This window comes from Camelina sativa, chromosome 6 (genome assembly GCF_000633955.1).
Source record: "Camelina sativa cultivar DH55 chromosome 6, Cs, whole genome shotgun sequence".
NCBI classification, from domain to species: Eukaryota; Viridiplantae; Streptophyta; class Magnoliopsida; order Brassicales; family Brassicaceae; genus Camelina; species Camelina sativa.
The window spans coordinates 11,551,580-11,573,614 of NC_025690.1; the positions used below are offsets into that span (position 1 = coordinate 11,551,580).

General features: G+C 32.4%; 2 pseudogenes; both read left to right on the forward strand.

Annotated features, from left to right (window-relative positions):
• Positions 12,179-13,480, forward strand: LOC104698934 (annotated as a pseudogene).
• Positions 16,234-18,080, forward strand: LOC104698935 (annotated as a pseudogene).

The following is a 22,035-nucleotide window of genomic DNA, read 5'->3' on the forward strand; positions in this document are numbered from 1 at the left end:
TGGAAGTCTTAAGCATACTCTTCAACCTCTTCTCAATGGCAAGGAAAACCAACAACAACAGTATGCAATGTTTCAGTCATTGCAAGAGAAAATGAAGGAAAAACTCAACATAAAATCGAAGAGCAGGCTGCTTATAACCTACGTCGTGATGCAGAGAATGCGGCCCGTGAAGCACTACATTTCCAAGCTGTGGCTGAGCAGAAGGACAAGCTAGAGCACTTGTCCTTAGTGGAGATGTACCTGCGCAAAACTGACCCGGCCTTTATGGACTTTTTGAAGACTCAATCAGCTGAAGCAACCACAGAGCCACTCTCAACCACACTTCCTGCAACAGCTCCACCTTCAAATTCAGATCCTTCTCCAACTTCAAACATGGATGCTTCTTAGGTTAACTTCTCAATCTCCAATTTCTTAGACCTAACTCATGAACTTGTCTCTTTTTGTTGAACTCGTCTCTTTTGTTGAACTTGTCTCTTTTGTTGAGACACATGTATACCAATATATTTTTCTTATGAGAAACTTGGTATGCAATTGTCTCTTTTGGTTTGTATTATAAATCATCGGTTAATATGACTTTATTGTCTCAGTCTTGTTTTTGTTGTATTTACAATATTGGTTTCATAATATTTTGAGAAACATGTACCAATTTCAATTTAAAACATTTACAAATTTGTTTTCCACAACACATTAGTCGCTAAACTGATGTAATATGGGGCATAATAGAATAGTAGCCAAATAGTCGTAAATCAGTAGCAAGTATGTTACGACTACAAGCAAAAATATTGTACATCATGTTTAGTCGTAAATCCGTCATAACCGAGTCTTCAAATGTTACGACAACACAACGACTCCTTTACAACTGCCTATATAACTGCTGGTTAATCGTAACCCTGTCGTATCGTAGTCGTAAAAGTTTACGACTCTCTTACGACTATTTTTACGACAACGGTATGCTGTCATAGCGTAGTCGTTAAATAACGACTATTTTTATGACCTATTCTTTTAATGACTAAGGATTTACGACTACATGTTTTAGTCGTAACTGAGTCGTAAACAGCAAATTAACGACTACTTAACGACTCTTACCGCAGTCGGGAATAGCTTGTTTTCTTGTAGTGTGGTTATGGGTTAAACGTGCTTGTGATCCTCGTCAAGTTGTAGTCTTTTAAATCTATATTAGGAAATATGTCTAATTCTCTCCATTTGAGTGACAAGTCTACACTCATCAAAAGTAAACAAACCACACTCATCAAAAATAAACAAATCTAAACTAAAAGGAATATGAAACATCTTTCATGTATTTTTTTTATATATTACAAAAACAGTTTCAATTTTTACATAAGAAATTTTGAAAAGCTTAGAACATGTCTCAAAAAATTAAATGCATCACCAAAAGACAAAAGGACGTCGGGAGTGAATCAAATAGCCACTTATTCCTCTTGGCGTAAACCATGAATATATGGACATATGGTTTAAGCATTACAATTTTGCCAATAGTTTGAAGAGTTTGTCTCTAAAGATATAAATTTTTAATATGAAAAAGATTGAGATTTTGTTCACTATCAAATAGAAGATAATTGAATAAAACTGTAGAATGTTGGTTTTAGAAAAATACAGAGACAAAGAGGAAGAGATTTTTGTATTCTCATTGTAGAAGTTGTCAAAAAGAGAATTAAATGAAATTCTTATTAAAAACAAAATTCTAGAGTTATATTCAAGAAATTGAAAAACTAACATGAAAGGAAGATGTCTATCTTAATTATATCTATTAAAAAGTTAGTTCTTGATAAAAGAAAATGTTAGTGTTTCATAGTATATAATTGAAAAGCTTAAATATGAATATATCTAAATTCTTAAGTTTTTTTTTGATGAATGTAAACTTTATTCAACCAAAAAAACTCTTTGTTACAAAATTCATGTTTTCATTTGAAATATTTTTTAAGAAGTTTTAGACAAAAATTGTATAATGATTAAATCTCTCAAAACAAAATTGTTCATCCATGTATCTAATAATATAATTATAAAATAAAAAAAACCTATGTGAAGTATTAAAAAAAATCAACGTCAAAATTATATTTTTCAAGATTTCCCTAATTATAATAAAAATAAAAATAAGCACTACATAAAAAATAAAAATAAATTAGTAGCACAATTGTTTAAAAAGCATAAACTACTGGAGTTAATATTCATCTAGTTGTTTTAATTATTCTAGATTTAGCGTCAATACACACTTTGACAACTAAATGCAAAAGATCACCACAAATGCCAATCACCCCATAAAAGCATATGTATTTAGGATTTAATATTTGCCTCGCACAAACTACCCCTTTTGACCTTTTTTCCCATTCACCACACATACAGTACTTATGTTCTCTTTCTTTTTTTCTTACTAAAGAAAAAAAAAACTAAGCCTGAAAAATCCTCGAAAAACAGCACTATGATCCTATGCCCAACCGCATGAAATCGAAACTAATTTTTTTTTAAACACATATATCTTGATTTACTATCTGAACAATTACAATATATTAAATATATACATTGGACTATTGACTGTGCTTAAACATATATACAGTTTTAAAATATTTGAATTCCACACATAAACTTTTGATTTTGTGCTTAAATATACATAAACTTTTGATTTTGTGTTCAAATATACATAAACGTGTTTAATGAGTAATTCTGTTAGTCTTTCTGTTAAGTCACTATAACGTAGAGTCCACGTGTCTAAAAATATTGAAACGACGTCGTTTTGGATTAAGTTGAAAATTTAAAATTCAATACACACTTTGACAACTAAATGCAAAAGATCACCACAAATGCCAATCACCCCATAAAAGCATATGTATTTAGGATTTAATATTTGCCTCGCACAAACTACCCCTTTTGACCTTTTTTCCCATTCACCACACATACAGTACTTATGTTCTCTTTCTTTTTTTCTTACTAAAGAAAAAAAAAACTAAGCCTGAAAAATCCTCGAAAAACAGCACTATGATCCTATGCCCAACCGCATGAAATCGAAACTAATTTTTTTTAAAACACATATATCTTGATTTACTATCTGAACAATTACAATATATTGAATATATACATTGGACTATTGACTGTGCTTAAACATATATACAGTTTTAAAATATTTGAATTCCACACATAAACTTTTGATTTTGTGCTTAAATATACATAAACTTTTGATTTTGTGTTCAAATATACATAAACGTGTTTAATGAGTAATTCTGTTAGTCTTTCTGTTAAGTCACTATAACGTAGAGTCCACGTGTCTAAAAATATTGAAACGACGTCGTTTTGGATTAAGTTGAAAATTTAAAATTCAATACACACTTTGACAACTAAATGCAAAAGATCACCACAAATGCCAATCACCCCATAAAAGCATATGTATTTAGGATTTAATATTTGCCTCGCACAAACTACCCCTTTTGACCTTTTTTCCCATTCACCACACATACAGTACTTATGTTCTCTTTCTTTTTTTCTTACTAAAGAAAAAAAAAACTAAGCCTGAAAAATCCTCGAAAAACAGCACTATGATCCTATGCCCAACCGCATGAAATCGAAACTAATTTTTTTTTAAACACATATATCTTGATTTACTATCTGAACAATTACAATATATTAAATATATACATTGGACTATTGACTGTGCTTAAACATATATACAGTTTTAAAATATTTGAATTCCACACATAAACTTTTGATTTTGTGCTTAAATATACATAAACTTTTGATTTTGTGTTCAAATATACATAAACGTGTTTAATGAGTAATTCTGTTAGTCTTTCTGTTAAGTCACTATAACGTAGAGTCCACGTGTCTAAAAATATTGAAACGACGTCGTTTTGGATTAAGTTGAAAATTTAAAATTCAACCAAAACTGAGTAAAGCTACATTTGAACCCTCAACCTTTGTACGTCAAGGGAAGCTACTTACCAATGAGCTACATAAGTTTTACATATAATTATAACGAATATATATATATATAATAACAATAATGGCCCATCATTTTCTTCTCCCTAACCCTACTTCTTCCTCCTCCTCGCCAATGTGGAGATGTGGCGGAACGTGTCGAGCATAACTGCCCAGTTGAAGACGGCGAAGTCATAATGAGCGAAGAGAGAATGGTGACGGAGCTTCGAAGGGAGGAACCTGAGGAGAGTTTGTTGAGTTAGGGTTTCGTGGTGACTGGTGAGGGAGATTGTTCTCAAGGAAGTTGTCGAAATTGGAGTGCTTGGAAGATTGAGAAAGAGTAAGAGTGGGAGGAATTGAGGTTTAAACCCTTATGGTGAAGAAGATGTGGGTTTAGGGGGAAGAAGATGAACCGTCATTGTTAGTTATATATATATATATATATATATTCGTTGAATTTATTAAAAGTTTATGTAGTTCAGTGGTATATAGCTTCCATTTGTAAGTCAAATGTCAGCGGTTCGACGGTAGATTTAGCCATTTTCATTCAATTTTAATTTTTCAACTTATTACAAGACAACGTCGTTTATTTTAATTTTAATATTCATTAAACACGTTTATGTATATTTGAGCACAAAATCAAAAGTTCATGTATGCAATTCAAATATTTTAAAATTGCATGTATGTTCGAACGGTCAATAGTCCGATGTATAAATTCAACACATCGTAATTGTCCAGATATACAAAAGCCATTTTTCCTCTTCTTTTTATATAACAATTTGTTGATCCTATCTTGTTTTATATTACCAGTGATGGAAAATACATCATAATTACAATTCACACAAGTGAGGATTCTAATCTATTGTGATAATAAACATGTATCAATACAACTTATAAACAATTGTAAGAAATAGTTTTTGTCAAAATTAAAATATAAACCGAAATATAAGTTTTTATTTTAAATAAAAAAGTATTATTTGAGGGACAGCGCATAGTACTACCAAGTTCTCTATAAAATTAATGAATCAACTATTCAAACTTCTAGTTGAAAGTTTAAACCTTATCGCTACATATGCAAAACCTTATCACCATATCGGTTTGAATAAGTCATATGTATAAGCAACTTTGCATTTAACAAGTTTGCACTCAACAACCAGGAAAATTTCTGGATATTGTATAAAACACAAAAACCAAATCCTAAGAAATCTTCTTCTTTAGGCCTTCATTTGAGTTTATCCTCATATAATTTAATATATCGCTAATAAATGTTTTAATTATATATCATGAAAATAAACAACTCTATCACTATTTATTTGCATATTGAGTTCAATTGTCCAAATCAAGCCTGATATTGTTACGTTAAAAGCTAATTTTAGTTCCACGTTAAGTTAATGTTCTCTTCGATGAAATTTTGTATTTATATATACGACATCCAAAAGCGTCGTGCCTACATTAAGTACATTTTGTTACCAATTTGATTATTCCGCTCTGGCCATATAGTGCTGTATTATTACACTTTTATATCCTTTTGCATTGGTATCTAAGTTCGCCCATATTCCAGTTTTTTTTTCTTCTTTATATCTTATTTCTCGTTTTGCTAAATTTTAAGGCCGACAATGACAATTTGACTGCAAGCCTGCAAGGGTTCTCAGGATATTCCTATATTCACCGAAGTTGGGAATTATTATTATTATTATTTTTTTATCAATTGGAATTATTATTGATAATTTTGGTTCTAACTAAAATAAAATACAAAATAGTATACTACGTCCAAAAGAGGGGAGACTTAAGCGGGCGTATTATACAAATGTCCTCGGAGTCAAAGGTCGGAGGAAAACAAGATTTCTCCGGAAACTAACAAAGGAACTAAAGAAAATCATACAAAACAGAGCATTGATAACTAGAACGAAAGAGGACAACAACCTTAATCTAAGAACAAAAGCAACCGGCCATAAAACCTTAAGAGAAACAATAGAACCAAGAGAGCTAAAAACCTTTTCTTCTAAGGCACAAACAGATGAGATTTACCAAGGATGCCAACGGCCAACTCAAGAGTAACATCAACCACCTCCTAACACGATGAGAGCCGATCTCTCGTAACCAAGAGTCTGGGACTTCATAAAGCGGCAAGCAAGACCACTCACTTTCGAAGCGACGACGATATTGATATGCCCAAGAACGTCAAACTAGAAGTCTTCAAAATGCGAGGAGCGAGGCCTAACTTCTCGTAGAACACCAATCACATAGACGAGACCGACGTAAAAGGAGAAGACTAACACCCAGTCACCCACTATGAACAATAAGAAGAAGAAGGAACTCGGCAAACTTACGGTTCTACCATAACATTCAAACAAAGCGAAACCTTTGCTTAGCAAGGAGCTGAAACATACCAAACGAAAGCTACTAAAACTGCTCAATACTACTAAGGACCACCATAAAGCTACCACTACCAAACACCAACTAAAGCAATTCCATCTAACCCTAACAAGACGTCGAAGAGGAACAGCCAGAAGGCCAGCTTACCGAACAGCAAAAACAGATGAGACCATGGCCATGGATTCCCGAAAACCAATTCTCGAGATCCACCAACAAAAACAGAGCACCGCCAGATCTACATATTTTGGACACCCAACAACAATCCTCTCTGGAGAAGCTACCCACCGACAGAACCAAACACCTTCGCCGTGAAGATCTACCATTTCCACCAAGAGAAGCCTTTCTCCAAACGAAATAAAAGGGATAAAAGAATTGCAAAACCAAAAAAAAATTACAGCACAAACGAAAGGGGAAGCCACTGACGGTGTCGGCGAGAAGCACCAACCACCGGAGTGGCTTCCTAATCACATATCTAAAAAACTAGAATTTCACTATTTGGGAGAAAAGAGAGCGGCGCTCGAGTTTTCGGTCACCAAGTTGGAAATTATCTATTTCAATTAATTGTTTAATTAAAAGCTTTCTAATATAAAAAAAAGATATGTTAAAAAAAGATAAATACTAGAAAAGGTCATCAATCAGTTGACCTGATTAATATTGTAAATATGAACTGAAGAAAGATTGCATAAAGAAAGACTGGCTAAATACTATATAAAATTACGACTAACAAATAAAAACTTCTGGTCATTGGTTAACTGAATACAAAAACACAATAGCTGAAACCAATTCGTGCCGTGGGAGAAATTAAAAGAAATGTTGTGATGACGTCATAACGTAGAGATAATCTAGGGCTAAAAAGGACCTATGTAACTGAGACGCTCTAATAACCGAATTTACCACTGAGGAAAAAAAGAACTGAGACGCTAATTGACGTGTCTTCTATTAATTCTAACATGTCCTTTTATATAGTATTTTTAAAAAATTAATTTTATATATTTTTAATATTTTAAAATTTTATTAAATTTATATATTAACTAGAATTTGTATTCGCGCATGCGCGGGATTTGAATTAAAAATATTTCTTATCAATAGAAATTGTTGAGCTCAAATATAATCATTTCAATTTTTGAGTATAAATTTATATAAATACTAAACTTACTTTACTCAGTGATATACAACATATATATTTTTAAAGATAATAACTTTTTTTATATATATATTTGCGTTTTTACGTGGGATTTTAATTAAATTGTTTATCAAGAAGAATCATTGAATATGAATATAATTTGAAGATTTAAAGATAAATATATATAAGTGCCTTACTTATTTTACTAATATATATATAACATATATTGTCTAGTGTCGCAATAATATTGTCGACAATTTTCTGACCTTTTATCTTTAAAAGAGTTCATTCAAAATTCATAATTTTAAAAGTTATAAGGTAAATGTCGATCGTTGACATAATTATAGAGATTATTTAAATATATCAATATCATACATCAAATACAAATATACAAAGTTTCATAAACGGTTTTAGTGTTACGTCGCTACAATGAGGTTGTCCAAATGCATCATCTGCCAAAATAGAATTTCTGACTAAGTCAAAAATGCTTAAATGATGAAACGTTTAAAACCCACAATGAATATCTATTCACTAATCCAAGTTACATCATCTGCCATAATAGAATTTCTGACTAAGTCAAGAATGCTTAAATGATGAAACGTTTAAACCCCGCAATGAATATCTATTCAATAATCCAAGTTACATATTTTTCTAAAATCTCATATGTTATTTGCAGATATTAATTTTGTGATGCAACCCCAGCTTCATCTTTCTCAAAAAAATCATAGTGTACTTTAAATATGTTGTTTTTACCAATGTTTTGGGTTAAAAACATTTGATAATATATATATATATATATATATGTTATATATGTTTTATATCATGTTATAAAATTGTAGTTTCAGTTGATAATATACCTTACACAAATCATATGCCACTTTTTGTACAGGCTTACATATCATTTTTTCTATATTTCCTAACCATTGATTTTCTTGTTTTAGATAGATTATTTTTTCAAAATTCTTTTTCATAGTTTTCCAAATAAAAAGTGTGCCCCTTACAGTGTCTTTATTTTAGATCAAAGTTTTTAAGTTAAGTTAAGTTAAGTAATTAATCTTTTCTTTCTTATAAGTAAAATTTAATAATAAATCTTTATGGTATATGTTTCTTAGACGCTAATGTTTCACTTCAATTTTATTTTCATGTTTAGATTTTTATAAATATAATTACATAACTTGTTTTTTACTCCACCATGCATTAAAATCTTACTTACAATCTCAAATTCATTAACCCATTCTTTATTTTGGAATATAATCATTTTTTGGTTATAATTTTAATAATAACATTATTACTAAAACAAATTTATAGTATTATTTTTACTATTTTAAAATTTTCATTTATTTTACTTAATTCATTTTTAGATAATTTCTTATTTTATTATTTACTAAAAATTATATTATGGTTTATACTATTTTAAAATTTAATTAGTTAATTCGTACTTTATTTATTTTTACTATTATTATTTATAAGTAATAAATATGTGAATGAATATTAAAAATAGTATTTTTTATGCAAAAAACCAAAATTGATTACGTGGATGTTGATAAGGAGGAAGGAGAAGTGAGCAAAGTTAACTTTATATATATAGACTAGGTACTAACCCGCGAAAACCGCGGGCTGAATTTTTTTGATGAAAATTTGTAATAATTTATTTTGTTATTATGTTATTTATAATGGTTTGTGATTAAAAATTCGGTTTGCTTATATTAAAATTTTTGGATTTTAAAAATGTGTATATTTTAAAAATATTTATTGAAAACATGTCAATAAGACATTTGCATGTAATGAGTAAAATTGTTTAAATTTTTGTCAATTAAACGCAATTCTTGCTATAGTTGTAAAATAAGTAAAAAAATATAACTAACATGTAAAAAGAGCAACTAAATATAGCTAGTGAAAGTTCTGAAAAACCTCTTTGAATAAGCACTTTCAAGCATTGTATATATTTAGATCTCAACTTTCTTTTATTTTCGTAAAGAACGATGTGGCTAAAAGAAAAATATAACTTTTTTAAAAAGATAAGATACTATATTTATATCTTTTATTTTTTATTTATTAATGTTTAAAGTCTAAGCCATTAAACGGAACTGTTATATATTTTATTTGATTAGATTTTTGATGAAAAAATTAACCTGTGCTGGAAATGTTTTTTGATAAAATTTGTGGTTATATAGATTTTTTATTTGTTTAGATTTTTAGAATATTAGCTGTTAATTTTTTTAAGTACAAATTAGTTCTGATTCTAATAGAATTTTTTTTTACTTTTCTACAATTTATTTCATTTTATGTGTCCCCAATTTTCATTTTTAATTAATTAATTAGTTAATCTTAATTACATTTTTCTAATGGCAATTGAACATAAATTTTTACACATTTAAGGTTAGTTTCATATTTGTACAGTTGTACTTTCCAATTAATATAGTAGGGTATTGTGAACCGAACCGTCTAATTTGTCACCAAAGTTCGGAATCTATATTAACATTTTTGAAGTACATTTTTTGTTATGCCCTTGAATTTTTGCTTATTTTTTTTTTAATTACAACATTAAACCCTAACGATTTTCCTAAAATAACGTTTCATAAAAACTCAATTAATGGAACTATTTAAATCGACCTAATTTTGTTACATTTATTGCCATAAAATTTTTGACAACATCTATACATTTTGAGTTTTCCAAAAACAACTCTACCCATTTACTTTTTAATCCTATCAAAAATCTACATACCTATTTTACTAGATCTTTGAGATTGTTAATCGACAAAATCATTTTTTTTATAAAAACTACTTATTTCTACATAAATTCCTTATTAACTGCATATTTAGTTTCTATATATGTGTGAATTAATGTGCGTTCTAGAGAAATAAGGAAAGATATGAATTCCTGATTTGCAAGATATTCAGTGGACTCCACAAAACGATATAACAGTTATATCGTTTTCTAGCTATAAATCCGGTTTTGTTAGTTTTTTTTTAAGATGAGAAGAAAGAATACGAGGATTTAGAAACTAATTAGTACATCTACACGACACTTTAATGGGATATTCCTTACCTACATACTAAATAATTGATTCGATACCACATCGAATTCTATCGTCACCAAGGAACTCTATAGATAACATGTGAAACTGTGAATAGAAGACCCAAAATGCTCTAACTCATGCTGATATCTTCAATAGTATAATATATATAAAGATTTTTTTTTCTTCCTATGCTATAAACTAATTAATTTTGTTTTTTTTTCTAGATGAGCTTGGCCAAATCGTTAATATTGGGATATACAAATGCTAGAGTTGAACAGCAAGCCAACAAGCTTGATTTCGAATTAAGAGATTAAAGTGAGTTTAATAGACTTTAATATTTATAATCTACAGTTCTTTTCATTATTATATGATAGAACTTTTTTTTGTATAGTGATGAGAGACAGATCTTGCCGTGTACCTTGTGGGGTACGTTTACTGAATAGGTTTTTTGATATTTTTAGGCAGCTAACGGAATTATGATTAAAAAGTACAAGGAGAGAAGAACAAAAACATACACCTCCAAACCATCAACACTTCTCTTCAGCAGATCATTCAGGAAGTGAAAGGGGTAAGTACTGACCCTTTAGCTGTAAATAAGATTAATTAGTAAGCTGCAAATTTCCAGTTATCTGCACCTCCTTCTACACATGTATGTTATTGAAATTTGGAGAAATTTTAATCATGTTTAACCAATATAACGATTTTTATTTCTTTTGTAGAGAAACCGTGTTACCTCATGTCAACAAAACACCAACTATCTCGATCAGTTATGTAGTGAAAAAAAAAAACTAATTTCCCTTTGGTGTCCATCTCTGCAAGGTGACAATGGCCTTCTATTTCAAGCTTATTAATTCTATCATTAAACAAGAGGTACTAATATTTCAGACTTACTCGATCAAGATTCACTCATGGAAAAGAAATCTAACTTACTGGCCATTTAAAATCCGTGGTTTATGTCAACAAATAGCGATAAGAGGAAATGTCTTTCCAAAGAAGCTCTTGCCGCTCTTCTACTCTTCTGTTTGAGCTCTTTAGTCTCATTCATATCAACGGAGGATTTGATTAATGAAAAGTGTTCTACTATTAATTGATCTGTAATAACAATACAAGATGATTTACAAAGTACCAAACATACTATAAAGAAAGGTCAAATCAATCTTGGCAAATAGACTCGGAATTTGAATCGAAGAAATATAGTTCATATTAAAATATTTAAATGTTATTTTTTTTTTGTAAGATTTTTCTGCAAAAAAAATCAAAATCATACACCACCATTACATGTTAAATATCCTAATGCTTTAAATATTTAAATAAGTATAGTTTTCTCAAATTCAACCCACATAAATTTAACAATAAATACTATGAGTTGTTAAAAAAACACCAAAATATATACGAAAGTGTAACATCGATACTAAAAATCATAGAAACTTACTCTAATTATTTTTTAAAAAAAATTATATAAAATACTTGGTCCCGTGGTGTACCACGAGTTAAATCCTAGTTGGGTTTTGATTTTCTAAGTAACAGAGGAAAAAAGGAAAATAAGAAAAAAGGAAACTTGAGTCCCAAGTAGTAATCAAACACAGATTCATTATAAATATATATCGTCATGGCCTCTAATCTGTCTAATCGTTTTATCTGATCTGTCTCATCGTTTTAATAAAATCAGACTTCAGAGAAAGGAAAAAATAAGAGAGATAAAAAAAATAAAAAACAGAGTTCTAGGGTTAGAAAGATGTCGAATTCAACATCTTCTGATCTATTAGGTCAGTGGGACGAAGACTCGAACCGTCCCCACAAGAAGCGGAAGTATTCACAAACCAGATCAGAGACGAACGTGATAGAGGATGACGCAGATTCGTCGAGCGTCGAGCAAGAGGAACCGTTTAATCCTAAGAAAGCTAGAAAGCGATTCGTGGGTGGTGGCTCGTTTTCTCGGAAGCGACTCAAACGCCTCTGTTTACTTAGCCTTAAGAACGACCGAAGAAGGCGAAGACGATCTTCCTTCCAAGATGGCCATCAAGTCTAACGAGATCTCAGAATCAGAATATCTCATGATCGAGGAGAAGTTCTTAACCCGTCTCGAAAGACCATACATCGTGTCTTGCTACGGCCACGAGATAACAGAGGATAAGAAGATGGAGAATAAGAAGTACTTCAACACCATACTCGAGTACTGCCCTGGCCAAACCCTTAAGAAGCAAATCAAAAGCCACAGAGAAGGGTTACCAATTGATGATGTGAAGAAATTTGCTAGCGATATCTTGCGTGGTCTCAAGCGTATACACGGAGAAGAGATTATTCACCGCGACATCAAACCAAAGAACATCTTACTGACGCCTGTGAACAGAGGATTTGCCATGTATGGGTATAACAAGGCTATGATCTCTGGTTTGGGAAACGCGTTGGAGAAAAAGCGGATTGATGATGGTGAAAACTGGAATCACACGAGTGGAACCGCAAGGTTTATGTCACCGGAGCTTATAGGGGACAAGGTTTTGGACTATGGTGCGGATGTGTGGGCTTTTGGTTGTGCTGTGCTTGAGATGTTGACTGGAGAACGGTTTGGGGAGAGTATGATGAGCTTGACTGGCAAAGTTGGGTTACTGTCATTGGTAAAAGTGGTCTGGTTCCAACTATCCCTGATTACTTGTCTGAAGAGGCTAAGGACTTTCTCAGAAAGTGTTTGGAGAGAGACCATGCTAAAAGGTGGTCTGTTGATAGTTTGATCAATCATGAGTTCTTGTATGATGAAGAAGAAGCAGCGATAGAAGCATATAAAGCAAACCTAAATGCTGTAGCGGCGTTTCATCAACAAGAAGAAGAAGAAGAAGAAGAAGAAGAAGAAGAAGAAGAAGAAGAAGAAGAAGAAGAAGAAGAAGAAGAAGAAGAAGAAGAAGAAGAAGAAGAAGAAGAAGAAGAAGAAGAAGAAGAAGAAGAAGAAGAAGAAGAAGAAGAAGAAGAAGCAATTATAATAGATGAAGAATACCCTAACGACGATTCGGAAGAAGAAGATGAAGTTGAGAGCTTTATGTGACAATCTACACTTCTTTGGAATCTTTATTTCATGAAGATGATTATTGTAAAGACAAAATATGTTTCAGTTGCTCTGTATTTTTATTGATTGTTTCAAAAGCTTGAGATGTTATTGTGTCAATCTTTCTATAGAGATGAGTTTATTACTGATCTTGTTAGTTTCGTCTGACTCGTACACCTTGCACTATCCTGAGTATTTTTGTTTGGCCTTTCTAGTTACTGTAATTGTATTGTTTGGTTCTATTGAATTGTTCGGTTAATTGTTCTTTTGTTGTTGTTTTGGCGAAGGAGAGAAAGAGAGAGAGAGAGAGAGAGAGAGAGAGAGAGAGAGAGAGAGAAGCAGATCCGTTAATGGAGAAATGGAAGAACTTGATTCTGTAAACGAAACCAAGGTCAAGGAGAAGAAGAAGAAGAAGCTATGGAAAGCTGTTTTCGCTATCTCTGGGATTATGATCACTCTCGTCATCTTCAGGTCTCTATCTCTCTTCTCTCTCCCCACTCGAATCCGCCTCTCTCTGTTCAAATTGATTGGAAAAAAACGATCTGGGTTTTTCGAATTTGTGCTTTGTAATTGCAGGAAAAGATCATGAGAGTGCCTTATGAATTGAAAAAAGAGTACTTTAAACACTCTTTGTTTCTAGTATTCTGTAATCGGCTCACTACATCAGCTGTTTCTGCTGGTGCTTTACTGGTATCAACACTGAGTTGTAGTTATATATATTCATACATCTTAATGCTTCTTAAAAGAAGCTTTGGTTTTTGATTTTTTTGCAAATCCTTTGGTTTGTAGGCGAGCAAGAAAGTGAGAGAAGTATTTTAGAAGAAAAATAAATAAATTTAAAATTTAAAATTATACTTTATAAAATCATTTAAATGTTAAAGAATAGATTGAATACATAAATATCTTATTATATAAAATTGGGTTTTGAAAGTTAGTTATTAATAAAATTTGGATATGTGTCAAGTTATAATAGGAATATTTAAATAATTTATTCAAAAACACTGTTTTCCATTTTGCTTAATTGGAATTTTTTTTAATGGGAAAGTAAATTTTTTTTACTTTTTTTATTAAAATTTTCACCTACTTTTTTATTTTTCAGTCGAGAATAGGTAAGATTAATATATTGACAAAAAAAAAAAAGATTAGTATATGCGTATTGTTTTCCTTGTACTGTAATTTGATAACATCCTTTTTCAATTGGTTAACCATGGACTCAAAATTTATTGTAGTATTTTTAGATTCTTTTATTTAATTTATATTTTCATCATTGAATTATTTGGGATTCATATATTATCATGCTTATAATTTTCTATTGTTTCTTAAATTATGCCAATTTTTTTTTCTAATTTCTCAACCTTTATTGGTTGGTCATAAACTTTTTTTTTTTTTGCAAACATAATTGTTACCATTATTCTTTCAATCACAAAGGAAGATAACGAGTAAAAGCTCATCAACCTAATGAATGGATAAAATAGGCTAATCAAACACAAGCATACAACAAACATAGATAGATTGGAAAAAGATAAATCGTTGTTGGTAGATCCATATGAGCTCAAACACTCTGACACCCTGGTTTGCAGAAAGGTTTAAAAGAATTGATTTGGCCATATACGTCACCAAAATGCACTTATTTTTTTGGTCAAGGGTCATTAGAGAACTTCATGATGGGTGACCTTCATGTAAGTTATTGTCGGAACTGTGCGAGTGATGACAAAACACATGAAAAGTCATTTGTTGATTTGTAAGGTCGGTAAACAAATTTTCAAAGCCTCCCATACGTAACAAACCGACCATCGAATATGAGTGGGTCCACGAGCCGGGAATAGATGTTGGGAGCACTTTGGAAGGTGGGCCCATGGACTGAGAGTGGACATGGACTCACTAAGCAATGTGGAGGTTGAGGCGTTACAGAGACAGAGGCTTTGTCATGGTGTGTCAAAGACACTTTCACGAATACAGTGGTAAATTTAACATTAGTTACTATCAAAAGAATTTGTGACGTTAGAAAATGGTTTTTACTTTCATTGGTTGTCGGAACACGCCATTTTGAGATAGCAAAAAGACGTGAACATTTTCTCTCCACGCCGGAGGAGGGCAGAGCCGAGGTTCTCGCTATGATGGAGAAGGTTGGACACAAGGTTATCTACCCAAGGGAAGAAGGTGGAGGAAGTTGGACGCAAGGTTATCTACCCAAGGGAGGAAGGTGGATGAATTTGGACGCAAGGTTATCTCCCAAAGGGAGGAAGGTGGAACCAATGTTCTCTCCATGATGGAGGAGGTTGGACGCAAGGTTTTATCCATAACGGATGAGGGCGGAGCCGAGATTTTCTCCATGGCGATCATACATTATTATGATGATTCATCATTGTTTAGTATATTATGTAATATATAAACACATTAAGCCAACTATTTTACTTTCACTTTAGCATATTTACTATCACAAATACATTGGAAAATTTAACATTAGTTACTATCAAAAGATTTTGTGACGTTAGAAAAAGGTTTTTACTTTCATTGGTTGTCGGAGCAAGCCATTTTGATATAGCAAAAGGACGTGAACATGTTCTCTCTACATAGGAGGAGGGCAGAGCCGAGGTTCTCTTTATGGTGAAGAAGGCTGGACACAAGGTTATCTCCTCAAGTGAGGAAGGTGTAGGAGGTTAGACGCAAGGTTATCTCCCCAAGGGAGGAAAGCAGAGCCAAGGTTCTCTCCATGGTGGAGGAAGTTGGACGCAAGGTTCTCTCCATAAGATATGAGGGCGGAGGACTCTCAGGACTGGGATTTGAGCGGCTTTTTGGATTTGATATTGAATCAAACAAAGGTGGGAACTGTAGCCAAAGTAGCAGATGATGAGGATGAAGCATTATTTGCTCTTGTCACTGCTCTTAACTTGGCAAGTCATGTAAAAACTCATCTTTGTTACGTGACTTTACTTTTTTTTTTATCTATGCTTAATGATCGAATTGAATGTTTGAAGGTGTTTGTTCGTATTTGGTTTTATAACTTCACGGTATGCATTCTATTAACCACTGTATATGTATAACTTTTTTTGCGTTCAGGACATTAAGTGCTTTACAGAGCTAAAAGAGTTTCTTCTCGAAGTTTGTCCAGAGAAGACTATAGTGAGTGATCTAGAACTACTCTTGGAGAAAAAGGAGAAAAATGTTGGTTTTTACTGGTATCTCAAAGAGTGATGAATCTTCCACCCCAACTCCTTCGTCCACTATATGATGGATTGTTCGACGAAGTCTCATGGGCCACTGAAGACGAGGTATGGTCTTTTGAAGATACACTCAGGTATGTTCTTTATTTATGACTTATGAGAAATGTTAATTTAACAGTTTGAAGTTTCGGTTTATAGCCTACAGAAGAGCTTCGAAGGTCATTCCGCTTCAAGTCACTAAGATTTACAAGGTGTCACTACAAGAAATATTGACATCACAAGCACACAAAAAATGCTACTATAGGAATTTGGTAGCGCTTTCATAAATGCTAGGACATGAGGAGCTACAATAGCCCCCTGACATATCGTAGTGTTTTTTAATACACTACAAAATGTTGACCTATTATAGCGCTACTAGTCCGCTATTGTACAATTTATTCTAGCGTCTTTTCCGTGCTATTTTATTTGATTATATGGCAAACCTTTTGTGCTATTTTATATATTATAATAACACATTTAAAGTGCTGTTGGATATTGTCTCGTGACTTTATGGTTTTTGAATTTAACTCTATAGTAGCAGAAAATGTAGCTATATGAAAGTATTATATAGCAATTCTATTCTGCTATTTTGTATTATTTAATGGCTATTGTTATGTGCTATATTATCGTTTATAGTAGCGTATGGAAAATGTCAGTGAATATTGTAACATGTTATTATTTGCGTGCTATGATATACGTTCTCATGGCTTTTTTTGTAACATGTTATTATTTATAATTGCACTTAGAAAATGCTGTATAGCTTGCAATGGTTTATTTAAGTAGATCTATCTTGAATACATATTAATTTACATCATTTATAATATTATTTGAATCATTGTATAAAATATAATTTGATTTAATTGATGAAAGACAATGAGATCAGAAAATATGAAAAGTTAACAAAGTCTAAACATAAATATCAAAAGTTAACAAAATTTGAACATAAATATCAAAAGTTCACAAATTTTAAACATAACAAAGACAATGAACTCTAAGATTACAATCTTCAAGGAGCGTTGCCAGATCGAGAGGATCCTTCTACTTTTGGGCGTTTGTTTTGGATGTTTCGGATACATCTCTTGTACAGTGGATCAATGCGTATTAAGTAGCCTAGGTGAGCGAGTGATCGTCTGTACTCTAGCCTTGTTATCTCCTTCACATCATTGGCCGCAGCACTTCCTTGACCTTGCTCACCTTGTTGTCTGAGTTTCGTTATAACGTTCTTTGCTGGGAGGCCACATATGATTCCTTTAGCTTCCATTGAAATCGTTTCTGCATTGATAAAAATGATCCCATTACTTTCGGTTTCTTTTTTGTATCAACAATCATACTTTTACAATCGATTGAACAAAGGAGGAAAAAAAAAAGAGAAACCTGGTACAATCGATTACAACTAATACAAAGAGGGAGACGAGAAGATTTCTAGATCCAAAACCTGAAAACGAGAAGAGAATTTTCAAAGATCGTTAGATTGAAAACCAGAAGCTCAAAACCTTTTAGATCTGGAAAAAATTAGGAACACAAAAGCTCTAAACCTTTTAGATATGGCAGAGAATTGTCGAAGATTGAAAACCAGAAGCTGCGAATGAGTATAATTGTTTATTATGTAGACAATAAAAAGTTATCGAGATGTACAAAAGTAATAAAAGAAGAGTTAAGTAAGAGTTGATTGATGACCGTTAGATTGCATGTAATCGACGGTAGATATGAAAGATTTGGTGATCCACACCTTAATGAATCAGCCAATGAAATAATTGTGTAAGTATTAACATTGTTAATAGTATAATATTTTGTTATGTTTATTTGTATTAATTTTGAAATATGGTGAAAAATAAAATAAATTAATTTTTTAAGTTCTACACTGTCTAATTCATGTTTTACTATGTTAAAAATTTATTTGGTAAGTTCTACATTGTCAAATTCATGTCTTATATACTAGTGTACAATGCTTTCAACAAAGAGATACAAATTTAGGGTATAAAGTATAGGGTTTAGGGTTCAGTATATGAATGCTTAATGGTGTAAAAATGAGATACAAATTTAAATTTTATATTTTAGACTTAATATAATATTAAACTTTAAATTAATTTTGTATTACTAAGAGATTGACTACATGTTGGGTTTAGAGTATATGGTTTAGGGGTTAGATAGTTTAAGAATGGTGAATGGTGTAAAAAAATAGAAGTTTCATATTTTTAACTTTATAAAATTTTAAAATTTAAATAACAGAATTTTTATATGTTAGATTTGATAAAATTATAAAATTGCCAAATATTTTTTGTAAATAGGGTTTAGGGTTTAGTTAACGGTATTTTCCAATCCATATATGATTATCTTATTTTTTAATATTTTTCAAAACTATTAGTAATATTTGTATATTGAATTTTTCTTTGTCCGATCATCAAACTATATGTCCTATAACGTTATTTTTTTATTGTATATATTTTTAAGTAGGTGTGAAACATGATATATAGAAAGATCCATTAATAAAATTATTCCAGCCGAGTAACATCTGAAAACATACATTGTCTGATTTATTAAAACCTTAGAATTCAAAATAAACAAACATTCATGGAAAAACAAGTCTACGAAGAAACAAAAAAAACAAGGACATGTCTAAAACTTAGAAACAAGTTCCCCCATATGTAACATCAGCTGTTGTCATTCCTGAAAAAACAGAATAAGTTAGCCATCAGTTGTAGTCAACATGTTTTGCACACATGTAAATTAAAGTATATACTAACCATTACTATTTTGTCTTCTGGCCAGGCAATAGAAGTTCCAAGTGCATCTTCCATATACTCGATTTCAGAAGATTGCCTCCAAACTGCAACATCTTTAACAATCACAACATCAACCCATACTCGACAAGCATTAGGCCCCAAAGGAACGTGATGTACAACTTGCTCAGGATTGTTAGATGACCACCGTCCTTCAGCAAGAACAACCTTCTTCCCAGATATATCCATCAACTTGCATTTTGATTTTGCTTTCAATACGAGACGCTTGAAGAACAACCAATCAAAATACGAAGGCATAACTCAACAGGAACAATCACAACCAATCATGCAAATTTTATCCACAGCCCAATAAATTATATGTAAGTTATAAAAAATACATGTGATTTGCGACGAGGAGATGCCTCTATCAGAGTAGGTTTAGATTTGGCTGAAGGTTTCTTCAAAGGAGCTTTTGGAGTTACTAGAGACTTATCATTCTAGGAAGTTGGACTTACTGAGTTACTCGAAGATACTTGAATATGAGGAGATTTAGAGCTTACAGGAGACTTCTCAATAGATGGAGATGGGTGATGAACAGGGGATTCATGTGTTGTCTCCAACACAACTCTATTTGCAGGCCATGCTACAAAACAGTTCAAAAAATCCTGCAAAGTTCTCATGTCCACTGTAGGCCTCCATAGATATGCCTTTGGGTTAACTACCGCATCGACATAAACTTTGATTGCATTTGGACCCAAAGGAAGTCCATTTACCAATGCTTTAGGTTCTCGAGATTGCCATCTGCCTTCAGCGATCACTTCATCATTCCTAGCATAATCTATGAGTTTGCATCTGTTTTTTGAACTAGTGATAGGACTCTGCGGATCGAAAAAACGTGCAAAACAGATAGAAGGATTATATAACGAAGTATAGTCTATAGACAACAAACAGTGAATAAAACACACTTAACCTTAGGTGCAATGTCTTCTGTAATGGCACCTTCTGGAAAATACATAAATCGACATCCCATGCAATCATTTCCCCAACTACATCCTCAATAGTAGACATGTCAAGCACAAGTCTCCATAGAAATGTGTCTGGCTTTGTAGCTGAATCAATTAAAACCTTCACAGCATGAGGTCCTAAAGGAATCCCATGCACTAATTCACCAGCATCATAAGAAACAACACGACCCTCAGCAACCTTCTCATCAGACGAAGTCCAATCAACCAAATAACACTTAGGAAGTGATTTGGTATTTACACTCTTATGAACAGATTTTTCACCGACATCAACCTCTTGTCTCTATAATTTCAGAAACATATCATTCAATTAATATAAGTACCTAAGTATTACTATCACTAATAGAATTTGTATAAAGTTGAAACGACCTAACCTTTTTTTTTTTTAATAATAAATAGTAATAATATAAATAACTATGACTAGTGGTCCCATACCCACTAGCCACCTAACCACAATCACAAACAACCGCGGAATAACAATACCAATTAAATAACCAATAATAATCCATAATAGAATAACCAATATCCAATCCTATCCATTTCAATGTCAAACAACAAGAAACACCAAACCGGCAATCCTAGCAATGTTTCTAATGACCCAACTCTAGCAACCTAGCAATACCAGACAACATCCAATCGAGTCCCTAGAACATCTTCCTCTTCATTGCCTTGATTCCACGATCACACTTTGCCTTTACCTGCACCACAAACACAAACTGAGATGCATGAGTATTTGATAAATACTCAGTGAGGCAATCCTCCCATCTACTGGACTATACACACAAGCAATAAGATCTCTCATGCTACAAACAACAACAATAAAACAAACCAGGAACATGAAAAAGTGACCCGACACGATCTGGTTACTGTCAGAATGGTGTCGACCGATACCAAAAGGTGTCGACCGACACTGGATATCTGGTGTTGACCAACACTGGACATATGGTGTCAACCAACACCACTTGGGTGTCGACCGACACCTGCTCGACACCCCCAAAACCCTAACAGTGTCGACCGATACTTCCACATGGTGTCGACCGGCACTCGCCAATGTTCCAAGCCGTCCTCGCGTTGGTGTCGACCGACACCACTGTCGAGCAGTGATTTCCTTCGAACAGAACCTCTGAATCTCGCTTCCAAACTTCTCTTCTTCGTCCCACACAATCCCAGGAATGAATCCAAGCCTCAGGAGCTACGAAAAACTCACAAATAACCAAAAACAAACAACCAAACAACACACAATATCACAGAAACAGAGATCTTAGCTTAGATAAACCATGGTCATGCACTCACATTAGCCAACAAAGAGATCTAAGTCCAAAGTACGAAGCTACCACCACAGAAACCTTCCCACCACGTTCCTAACCTTGGATCTTCACTCTCACAGCAAGATCTCTCCAAAAAATGGCTTCAAATCTCACAAACTCTCACAAGAACTCTTAGAAACTGTTTTCTCCTCTTTCTCTCTCAAAAACAACAAACGGCGACCAAGACAAAAATAAAACACGACCTAGGTCGTTTTCCCACTTAAATATCTCGGTTCAATGGTTTTTTCTTAAACCAAACCAGTCCAAATCGATAATTAAATCAATCTGGTCGAACCAGAAATA